The sequence below is a fragment of the Crassostrea angulata genome, chromosome 9, assembly GCF_025612915.1.
Source record: "Crassostrea angulata isolate pt1a10 chromosome 9, ASM2561291v2, whole genome shotgun sequence".
In the NCBI taxonomy this organism is placed as follows: Eukaryota; Metazoa; Mollusca; class Bivalvia; order Ostreida; family Ostreidae; genus Magallana; species Magallana angulata.
In genome coordinates, this window is record NC_069119.1 from 17677205 (window position 1) to 17689177 (window position 11973).

Sequence of the window (11973 nt, forward strand, 5' to 3'; positions counted from 1 at the left end):
TTTTTTTTGTGTTGATGACGTCACATCCGTTTTTGAGATATTGAGATTTTTCTAATTTTTATATGGGTATTTTGTCTTCTGTCGTTCTCCTAAAGTATAAGAGATATTAAGCTCAAATTTCTACGGTTGGTAAAGGAAAGATTGAAGTTTTGCATGGTTGTTGTTTTGTAAGTTTAGCACTTCTGGCGCCAAAGCTCGCTAGGGCTCGAAAATTGACATTAAAAAAGCGTCGTAAATTTTTGTGCTTTTCTCTCTTTATCTTTTTTCTGGAAAATATTTTATTAAGACATGTAATGTAAAAAAGGCTTATATTTACAAGACCTTTTGGCTGATATCAGGAAAAAGGGGCTGGCCCCTAAAATTAGGGACCTAGAAGGCTCTAAAGTCATTTACCCATAGCTCTTCACCGAGGGATATTTTGTAATAGATTATAGAAGCAAATATGTTTATCTCACAGTTATGTATTCAAGCAATATAATGATTTTATCATGTGTTACGTAATTAAGGGTTTTTAGGGGCCGAAAGTCCAAAATTTCGATTACCAATATCTCACAAAGGAAAAATATTTTGTAATGCAGTACAGAAGAAAAGTTGTTCAAAATGATATTCTCAACAAAATGCAACCGTCAAAATTTCTTTGAACGGCCCCTAAAAGGAGAATAGGGACCGGCCCCTAAAACCTTCTTTCTCATATATCTCCAAAACGGTAACGAATTTCTAAACACTTGTTGAACAAGATTTGTGTAGAATTAAATGACCTTTTATTTGAAATCAAGAAAAAGGGGCTGGCCCCTCAAATTAGGGGACCAAAGGACTCTAAAATCTTTAATCTGTAGCCCTTTACTGAGAGATATTTTATGAAATATTATAGAAGCAAATGTGTTTATCTTATAGTTCTGTATTCAAGCAATGTAATGATTTTATCATGTGTTACGTAATTAAAGGTTTTTAGGGGCCAAAAGTTAAAAAATTTGATCACCCATATCTCAGAAAGGAAAAATATTTTGTAATGCAGTATGAAAGAAAAGTTGTTCAAAATGATGTTCTCAACAAATTGCAACCGTCAAAATTTCGTTGAACGGCCCCTAAAAGGAGAATAGGGACCGGCCCCTAAAACCTTCTTTCTCATATATCTCCAAAACGGTAACGAATTTCTAAACACTTGTTGAACAAGATTTGTGTAGAATTAAATGACCTTTTATTTGAAATCAAGAAAAAGGGGCTGGCCCCTCAAATTAGGGGACCAAAGGACTCTAAAATCTTTAATCTGTAGCCCTTTACTGAGAGATATTTTATGAAATATTATAGAAGCAAATGTGTTTATCTTATAGTTCTGTATTCAAGCAATGTAATGATTTTATCATGTGTTACGTAATTAAGGGTTTTTAGGGGCCAAAAGTTAAAAAATTTGATCACCCATATCTCAGAAAGGAAAAATATTTTGTAATGCAGTATGAAAGAAAAGTTGTTCAAAATGATGTTCTCAACAAATTGCAACCGTCAAAATTTCGTTGAACGGCCCCTAAAAGAAGATAAGGGACCGGCCCCTAAAACCTTCTTTCTCATATATCTCCAAAACGGTAACGAATTTCTAAACACTTGTTGAACAAAATTTGTGTAGAATTAAATGACCTTTTATTTGAAATCAAGAAAAAGGGGCTGGCCCCTCAAATTAGGGGACCAAAGGACTCTAAAATCTTTAATCTGTAGCCCTTTACTGAGAGATATTTTGTGAAATATTATAGAAGCAAATGTGTTTATCTTATAATTCTGTATTCAAGCAATGTTATGATTTTATCATGTGTTACATAATTAAGGGTTTTTAGGGGCCAAAAGTCAAAAAATTTGATCACCCTTATCTCAAAAAGAAAAAATATTTTGTAATGCAGTATAAAAGAAAAGATGCTCAAAATAATGTCCCTAATAACATGAAACCCTACAATTTTTTTTCAGCGGCCCCAATAAGGAGATAAGGTCCGGCCCCTAAAATATTCTTTCTGAGATATCCTAAGAACGGTGACGAATTTCTAAACACTTGTTGGACAAAACTCTTACACCTGAAACAAAATAGTATCAGGCACCTAAAATGAAGATCCTCTTTTTCTGTTTTAAATCATGTATAGCTGTTAAATAGCAAAATCAAGATCGATCATAAATCTCAATTTCTAAAATCAGACGGAAGACCTCCTCGTTGCTTGCAACGAGATCGTGTCTAGTTTCATTAATTATTAATAACCAGGGTACTTTAATCAGGAATTAGAATGCTGAAAGAAAGTGCATGCAATAGGCGGACGTTTCTCATATGCCGTACTCTCTCAACAACCTACTATTTTTATCACTGAAGTAATTTTTTTACACTAGAAAAAAAATAGTCAGTAGAAAAAATTAAACAAGTAAATGATAATTCTGGGTACCCGATAAATAAGAAAAATAAATCTACAAAACAATTGTGCGCACCAAATATATCATGCGATACAAATTCAATTTAGATAATATGCCGGCTATAATTTGCAATCAGTTACAATGAAATATGTACATACGACTGAAATAAGTCTCTGCAGAATTATAAAATACGACACTCGCTGCGGATGGATCCAAGAGTTCTTGATATAAGCATTGTTTAAATATTGTCGACAAAAGTTGACTGCATTGTAAAACAATCAAACACAGTTCACTGAAATCTAATCATACTGGCCATTTCGGATTGGAGTCACTCATGCGTCCGTGGAGTCGTGGACTTGGAACTGGTACTGTTATCTATTGTGGCTCCGTGAACACTGGTGGTCTTCTTCGCTGAGTCCCAACGTGGGCGCCAAAATGTAACAGGTTTATCCGTTGATGTAAAGAAGAAATCAACACTCCTGTTAGGGTTCGATTAACGGGCTTTTATTACACCAGTTATATAAATAGATTGATTTGACCCTGTAAAAACAATATAACAAGTATGAATATACGGCATAAAACACATGAACTTCAAGTAATTACGTATTGATGTACAATCAATGTATTGAAGTAATTTAACTTTATAAAGGGAGATAACTTATATAAGTAAACTACAATTTACATAGTATCTCCTTTATATCAATTTACATGCATTTACATTTCAGTTATAAAACCATTGCTATAATTATGTAATGCATATAATACATTAATCGGATATTCTAAGCATATGAACATACACATACCATTCTATGGGAATAGGCCCCATGTACTAGTTGAACCAAGTTCAATGCGACTCAATGGTTGCAAGGTATATCTGCATTCTGTAATTAATTACACATCTATTACACTATCATAAAAGTAGTTTTAATTAAAACACATCTAGGGAGACTTCAGTTATAACTATTTTAACTTTAACTTATTATTTCAAAAGTCTCTCTCTCACTATTCATTCAATCAGAGAAAGTGCAAAAGAATTATAAATATGATTAAATACTGATTTGACATTTAGTAGAAATATTATAAATGATATTAATATACACCTGTACACCTTTATTACAGTCCGCTCTCTTCAAACTCTTGACAAAGATTAAACTAAAACCGAAAGAACTTTTGGAGGGAAATTGACCAACCAATAGACAAACAAGAAACAAACTAAAACACCGATGAGATTAAAAGACACAACTTAACTTTGACCAAAATATAATTACTGCCCTAAAGGCAACTCTGGACCTTTCTACAAATTAAGTTGTCATGAATGAATGCACACTAATGTATTTTAAGATCAATAAAATAATGATAGAATCCAATATATATATGCATTCAAAAAATCATGAAAATATCAAAATGAAATGATGCATATATAATATACATGTACTTATAATTAAATCATAAAATATGAGACTGCTACAATTCACTATGAAATAAATGTACATACTATTACATCGTTTGATGTAATCTGTTCAGTTAAACTCACAATGTCACTAGCTACTGTAATGTTATAAACAGTAACACTTTATCTATAACGTGTAGTGCAAACATATTAGAATTTATCTACTTCTACATATTTTCAGACCTGTTAAAACGAGACTGTGGTCCATTAGCTGGATTTAAAAATGGAGTCAACAGCCAGTCTTTTGCAGGGTATCCACTGTCCCCAAGGAGATGACACTTGACAGGCAAGAGACGTTTTTCAAATAGTTGGAAAAGTCCACTTTCTCGAGGGATTCTTGCATCATGTGTCGCTCCAGGCCAGGTTGAAACTAAGTCAAGAATTCTATGGCTTGCATCACAAACAAGCTGGACATTGATGCTGTGAAAGTTTTTACGATTCACATACTCTGGTTCATGTTCAGATGGAGCCAGAATGCGTACATGGGTGCCGTCAATGGCCGCAATAACCCCCGGAAATTGTGCGATGCCAAAAAAATCAGCCTGGTGCTTCCTGATCATGTCTGGTTGTACTGGAAAGGATATAAACCTTCTAACAATACGAGGCTGTACGAGATCAGTGGTCACCCTGTGAATTATTCTAGATACAGTGGATTGATGAATACCAAAATTGTCCCCACTGCACAGCTGCATTCGTCCAGTTGCAAAGTACCTCAACGTTACCATAACTTGCACATGTGCTGGAATACTATAATTTCTGTTTGTCGGAGGCTCAATAAAATCACAAATTAAAGAAAGTGAGCGCACAAGATTGTAAGTTTGCAGGAATCCTCGACACGAATCAATTGGGATTTAAATGTCTATAACCACGAAAGGCTATGTACAGGTTTCAACAAAAATATATTATGTTGAGAGTCGAAGTACATGGCTATTCCGGTTATTAAAAAACTCACAAAGCTTTCAAAGAATGGCAATGAGAGGTAAACCGATAACTAGTTGGAAATGTTAATGAAAACATTATTTAATGAAGTTATATTGTGTTATCCTAAAAAACTAGTAATAAGAAAAGAATTTTTTTATAGTGTTCATACAGCAGATCTAGAAATCAATAAAAACAAATTAAAATATACCGGTATATTATAATTCAACATCATGTTATAATAACATACATTTAAAACAAAAAAGTTTAATTTTTTTTAAAAAGACCACCAGTTGGATTTGAACCCAAAACACTGAATGTATGTATTCACTAAATCCAGGACGAAACCACTGAGCCACGGAGACTTGTCAATATATGCTCTATAAAGTACTGTTTGAAACACCACTGTCATATCAATGGACTTTGTTTTTTATCCTTCAAAAAATAATTTGAAAAGTACATAATTAGTCATCTCTGGGTCATCTCTCCATCTTTTTTTAAAATGCGACATTTTTAATGTTGAAATATGTTACCTTTACACGTTTCAAATTTGTGGAGAGAAGACCCAGAGACAACAAAATCATTTAAAAACAGTTGTAAATAAGTAGGATTTTGCATGAATTGCATCGTGTTGCTATATTTAGACCCATATTATAATAAAACCTTTTGCATTTCAAATATTTTCCCACTCATTCCACATCCAACAGAAACCAAATAACGGTTAAAATTCGAAAAATATTCAAAATTAATTAATGAAATTTTCACTCTCCTTGTGCGCCCAGATTCCTGCCGAATCTACATCTTAAGCGCCCACATTCTTTGTTATAAAGTCAATACCTTCTTGATTAAACCTAAATCTTGCCTGTAATTCTGCGGCCGACATGGATCTTAATGGATCAACTCTTGGCTTAAATGTTCTCTTCCTTCTTTCAGCCATTTTGGATTTACTTAAGTATATGCTTAAAAACTTATGACAAGTAAATACCATGCTTGACTTTAAGAATATACTAAGCATATACTTAAGAGTTGAGAAGTTTTATGCAACATACTAAGCAATATGCTAAGTCAAATTTCAATCTGCTAAGTACAAATTCTGTACTTAAGAATATGCTTAAGCACTTATGAATTTTTATGCATACGACCCCTGGTTTACAGCAAGAAATAATTGAAGATTTTGTGAGGGCGCGAAGCGCCCGAAATGAAATATAAATTATATGATAATATTGTAGTGAGATATAATAATGCATTGACCTTCAATTCAACAATAAAAATACAGCTCTTTAAAGTGTGACTACCTATAAATAGATAAAAACCACTCAGGTATGAAACCCCGATGCGCATGCCCCAGGTAAACCCTAACCGTTCGATAGATACAATCGATGACTTTCAATGCGAGCCATAAAAAGAAAACTTCAAAATCTGATTTTGACAGAATTTATATAATATCTAAAAAATATTAATTATTCAGTCCATTTAATAAACACGGAAACTATTATATATTCATCAAATTGCACAGTCAGGATTGTTCAGCAATTCACTATGATCGTTTTTCATCTCTCAGTCTTGTTGCAGTAGAACCACTGTAAACTGTAGACTGTCTCAACTGGGCATCGAGGCGTTTGTTGGTACAGAGTTATCCTCCTACAACACATACGACACAAATTAACCCAACTATAATGTGAAATGTAGTATTTATACATAAACAATAAATCAGTACCACCCCCTTTGCCAATAATCGGGCAAGGGTGGGAGGGAAGTGCATTATTATATCTCACTACAATATTATCATATAATTTATATTTCATTTCGGGCGCTTCGCGCAATTACAAAATCTTCAATTATATCTCAAATATTTCCGTGAGATATAATAATGCATGTTTAAAGCCGAAAATTACCAAACTCACCATGTTCAAAACATTACGTGTATAAGATATATCAATTGGAGTATTGCGCAAATAAAATATTTTAAATGTTCGCGCATTTGACCAGTCTGCTTTTGATAGAATTTCTTCTAACGGTATTTCAGTATTATGCGCTTTGCTTGAAGAGACCATCCGGCACGAATGCGCTTGAAATCTTGATGTATGGATACCTGCATCTAACATAACAGATTGTATCCAGTTACTGACTGTTTGTGCAGAAACTCTATTATGAGGTTTCTTGGTTGTACGCAGCAGATGATCAGGTTCGGATTCAAGCTGCGATCTAAATGATTCAGTTCGTTTCTCGTAAACGGAACAACAATGTAAAACGCAGAGTTGTTCATTATCTGTTTTATCATACTGAACAGATCTACATTTATTATCCCTCTAAGATTTTGATAGACCCGGTAAATGAAACACGATACTCCCCTCCTTTCTTTCCATAAAACGACGATCGAATCTAGCAATCTCTGAAACTCTTTTTGGGGCTCCTAGAGCAAGTAAAATGGTAAATTTTTTGCTCAACTGTAAAAGAGAAAGTTCGGTATCATTAGGCAAGTCTAATAAATGTTTAAGAACAACATTGATATCCCATGAAAAACCATATTTAGGCCGAGGGGGGTCTTTTATTAATATCCCCCTAAACAATTGTTTTACAATAGGAACCTGTCCTACAGAAACTCCATTCACTTGCGGTAACACTGAGGATATTGCCGATCTATGGACATTAATCGTTTGATATTTATAGCCCTGAAAAAACATCCAGGCTAAAAAATCTAACACAGAGGCCAAAGGGGCTGAAAAGGGATCAACTGACCGTTCCAAACACCAGCTATTCCCATTCGACCAGAGAATGTCGTAAGCAGATTTTGTGCCTGGTTTCCAAGAGTGCAAGAGAAGTTCTTTAACTTGCTCTGAAAAACCTTCTGAAGTGTAATATCTCCTGATACCTTCCACCCTGCTAGTTGTAATGTGTCGTTGACTATCAGAGGGTGGACTTCCCCCTGGGGAAAGGTTAGGGTTCTCGAGCCCATCGGTATCAGCACTGGAAAGTCTATCGACATCTGAAGGAGGATAGGATACCAAGGCTGTGTTTGCCATGTCGGTGTAACGATCACAATCTGGCACTTCTTCTCCCTCACCTTCACTAGACAAGGCGTTATCATGCAAAACGGGGGAAAGGCGTAACCCATTATATCCCTCCACGTCTGTAGCATCGCGTCTAATGCCTGTGCATGAGGGTCTTCCTTCCAGCTGAAATACTTGTTCAGCTGGGCATTTGTCCTGTCTGCAAAAAAATCTACTGTACAAGGCCTATTATCTTCATTAGGTGAATAAAAATCTCTGGATCTAATTTCCAAGAACTCTTGTCCTTGAAATGAGGACTTTCCCAGTCTGCCTCTATGTTCATATCCCCGGGTAGGTGTTCCCCTGTAAGAGTTATTTCCCTCTCCAAACACCATTGCCAAATCTGACTTGCAAGATTTATCAACTTCTTTGATTTTGTACCCCCATGTTGTTTATGTATGCTATCGCTACTTTGTTGTCTGATTGCAATAGTACGTGCTTTTTTAAAATTTTCGACTGAAAACTGAATTGCTAAAAATGCTGCTTTGAGCTCTAACTCGTTTATGTGCTGATCTCTTTCGTTTTCCATCCAAAGACCGCCCGTTTTTGTATTTTGACAAATTGCACCCCAACCTTTCAGGCTTGCATCTGATTTGACAATAATGTTTGGTTGGGGACGGACTAAAGCTCTCCCGTTCCATTTGCTTAGTTTTGAAGACCACCATATTAGTTCTTGTTTCGAATCCTCGTCTAATTGTACATGATGGTCGTAATTCCCTCCGGTATGCAGGGCTCTTGTTTTTAATAACTGGAGACTTCTGTAATGAAGAGGTGAGGGTAGAACCGCTTGATTTGTAGCCGTCAGACGTCTTATTAATTGGGCTAGATCCCGAGCAGAGACAGACTGACGACTCGCAAGATCTTAGCAATTCTGCTTTATCTTTATCACCTTTTCTTTTGGGAGAGAGAGGGTCATTGTTTCTGAGTTTACAGTGAATCCCAGAAATTCCGTTACATGTGAAGGGAATAGAACTGACTTTTCCTGATTGATCAAAAACCCTAGATTCTCTAAGAGATAGACAACTGTTGACAGATCTGATTGAATGCCTGTGAGAGATTGGTTCATAATCAGAATGTCGTCTAGGTAAATCATCAGCCGTATACCCAGTCGACGTAAAATTGCAATTGGAATTTTCCTAATTTTTGTAAACACACGCGGTGCTATTGCAATTCCGAATGGAAGGGATGTAAACTCCATTATTTTGTTTTTCCAAAAAAATTTCAGAAATTTTCGAAATTTCTCGGCCACGTTTATTGTCAGGTACGCATCTTTTAAATCTAGTTTTACTAACCAATCTCCCTCTTCCATGAGATCTCTTAACAGCTGTATCCCCTCCATTTTGAAATGTTCGTAAGGGAGAAAACTGTTCAGATTTTTTAGATTTATTACAGGCCTTAACTCGCCCCCCTTCCTCGGTACCAAAAATACGTTGCTGTAAAAGGAATCGCTTGTGGGAGTTGTCTCCCGTACCGCATTTTTCAACACTATATTCTCTATTTGGGAATCTATCAAAATCTGTTCCTCTGATTTGAATTTCGACGGAATCGGAATTTTCCCTGGAAAGGATTTGATAATAGGGGAATTTCTATCGCTTTGATTGATTGAAGGATCCAAGGATCCCGTGTAATTACTTTCCAATTCTGATAGAAATGTTTTACACGTCCCCCAACTGGCACTGACTGGGGAATTTCTACAGCATTGAAAAACAGGAATTTTGATAGATTCCGATCGATCTCTGATAATTCTACCCGTTTTAGACTCACCTGATTCACTGAGAGACTGATTTCTTGGGAGGCACTGTATATTTCTGGTTTGCTCCCTGACCCTTGAATTGTGGGTACTGTGTGTATCTCTGATTCTGAGTGAACTGCCTCCTGTCTGTCTGTCTGCGACCCCCATACTGGAGGCTTGATGAGGGTCTCTGTAGAAAAAACTGGCGGTTTCTGTCAGAAAACTGTCTTGTTTGTGACCAAACTTTCTTATCACTGCCATTAGACAATAGCTGTTTTAATTCTCTATTATCTTTGTTATCTTTCGCTAATTGTTTAAGAAAATGTTTCCCAAATAAATCACTTTTACATTTTCCCAATGATTTCTTGTACCTTTTTTCAGAATGCACATCTACAGATTCTGGCATTGTTTTAGCTAACACTGCCTTACGCCTATCCGTATTGAAAAGGAAATGGGCATTCCCTACAAACATAATCGCTCCTTGGACAAACTGAATAACATCAGAGGGGTCCATGCCCTTGCATGTTTTGCTTATTCGCTCTGCCTCGCTCCATAAAACAGAAAGTGGCCCTAAAGCATCTAAAATTCTCATCTGGGTATTTATTTTATTTTTCTCTAACTTTCCATTCTATTTTTTACCCTTGAAAAATATTTTCTTGAAAAATCTGTCCAAAGACAAGCCCTGAAGCATTTTAGAGTGAGGTATGGGACAAATCTTAGCAATAGCCTGTCTGTTCTTTTTGTTAATCCCTTTTGTTGCGTACTTTGTGACAAATTTAAGAATCTTTTTAGGGATTTTTGGCTTAGAATTTCTGCTCTCAGAACATAAGAATAAATCAGAGTCCGAGTCAGACTCGGAACTAGAGCTTGAGGAGGAGCTAGAGGAGCTAGAACTAGAGGAACTTGAACTTGAGCTTGAATTAGTAGATGTTTTGCTTTTCTTGCGTTTTCTAGAGCTTGAGCGTGTTCTAATAGAAACATCGCCGGACTTACTTTTATCATTCCGAATTTGCTCTGACGACCACTGCCGCCTAAAATCATCCTCTGTCTTATCATCCACAGATACATGGTCTACTTCACATTGAGAGTCCTCTGACTCATCTATCTTTGTATTATCGCTCTCAACCGCCTCTGCGGGTGAGTTTTCTCTCTCGTCATGAGCCAGCGTAGCCTGTCCAGGCCCCGGCGAACGAAGTTGGGCATTAGCCATCCGAACACGTAAACACGTGTACACACTTGGCGAGCTGAATTGAAATTCATCGATTGTATCTATCGAACGGTTAGGGTTAACCTGGGGCATGCGCATCGGGGTTTCATACCTGAGTGGTTTTTATCTATTTATAGGTAGTCACACTTTAAAGAGCTGTATTTTTATTGTTGAATTGAAGGTCAATGCATTATTATATCTCACGGAAATATTTGAAATATAATTGCAACGAGGTTCCTGCTAACCTCACAAAAATTTCTCGCACATGAATAAAAGTTGGGTGTACAGTCTATGTGTTAGTGCTAAATACTTGGCCAGTAGTCGTCAAGCAATGCATGAGAGAATGTAAACATCAAGATCTAGAGTGACTTGCAACTAGATTAAGTCATATGTCCACTACATGACATACTAACTACTGGGAACTATTCCTCCTACAAACTGTTCATGAACAGATCAATATATTCCTAGTCTTTTGATGTGGAGCAAACATGCTCTACTAGCACTTACTGTATAGGACCATGTTCATATGAGATGTCCTAACTTTGTGATTTGACCATCAACATGGAACACTTACGTACTCTATGCTGTAATCCTGCACCGCCTTAAAATGATCAATAATTGTGCTGTTTACAATCAACTAACACAACGATCATTACAGCCAATTTTCATGCTAGACTGTACCACAATTTTTAAGAAATTCTTAAGAATTTAGTAGATAAATCCAATTTGACCAATTTATATATATTAAACTTTTTCCTTTTATTTTCTGTGGTATTTCTCCAATTTCCGTTTTATATTCAAATGACTTTGAACATGGAATTTTACAACCTAATGGGAAGTTACAAAATTCCTTCATAACAGAAGTTGATGACTTTAAAGTGCTCTTAACAATACAGCTACCACTATATGCAGCTGCCTTATGAAGAATTAAAGAAATCAATGTGAATTGCAAGGTTACTTTATTTATACACCTTGAATACTTACAACTAGACTAGACTTTGACCCGTGCGTGCACGGGTTGAGATTGCATATCGGATATTTACGAAATACGTACATCGATACACCTTATTATTGACATTTACCATGTTTACATAACAAAGCTATAACCCTACAGTAATGCTATTAATTTCATCTGTGTCTCGGGAAAGGCCCTCACCATGCAATCAAATATTTTTTGTCATCACGAAGACGAAAGGAAGTAATTAGTTGAAATGTATATTTGTTATTTTATACT

The 11973-nt window shown here is 35.8% G+C and overlaps 1 pseudogene; it reads right to left on the minus strand.

The window, feature by feature from the left end:
• Nucleotides 1–9406: 9406 nt before the first annotated feature.
• On the minus strand, nt 9407–10838 carry LOC128162409 (pre-mRNA-splicing factor CWC22 homolog; annotated as a pseudogene).
• Between the last annotated feature and the right edge of the window lie 1135 nt (nt 10839–11973).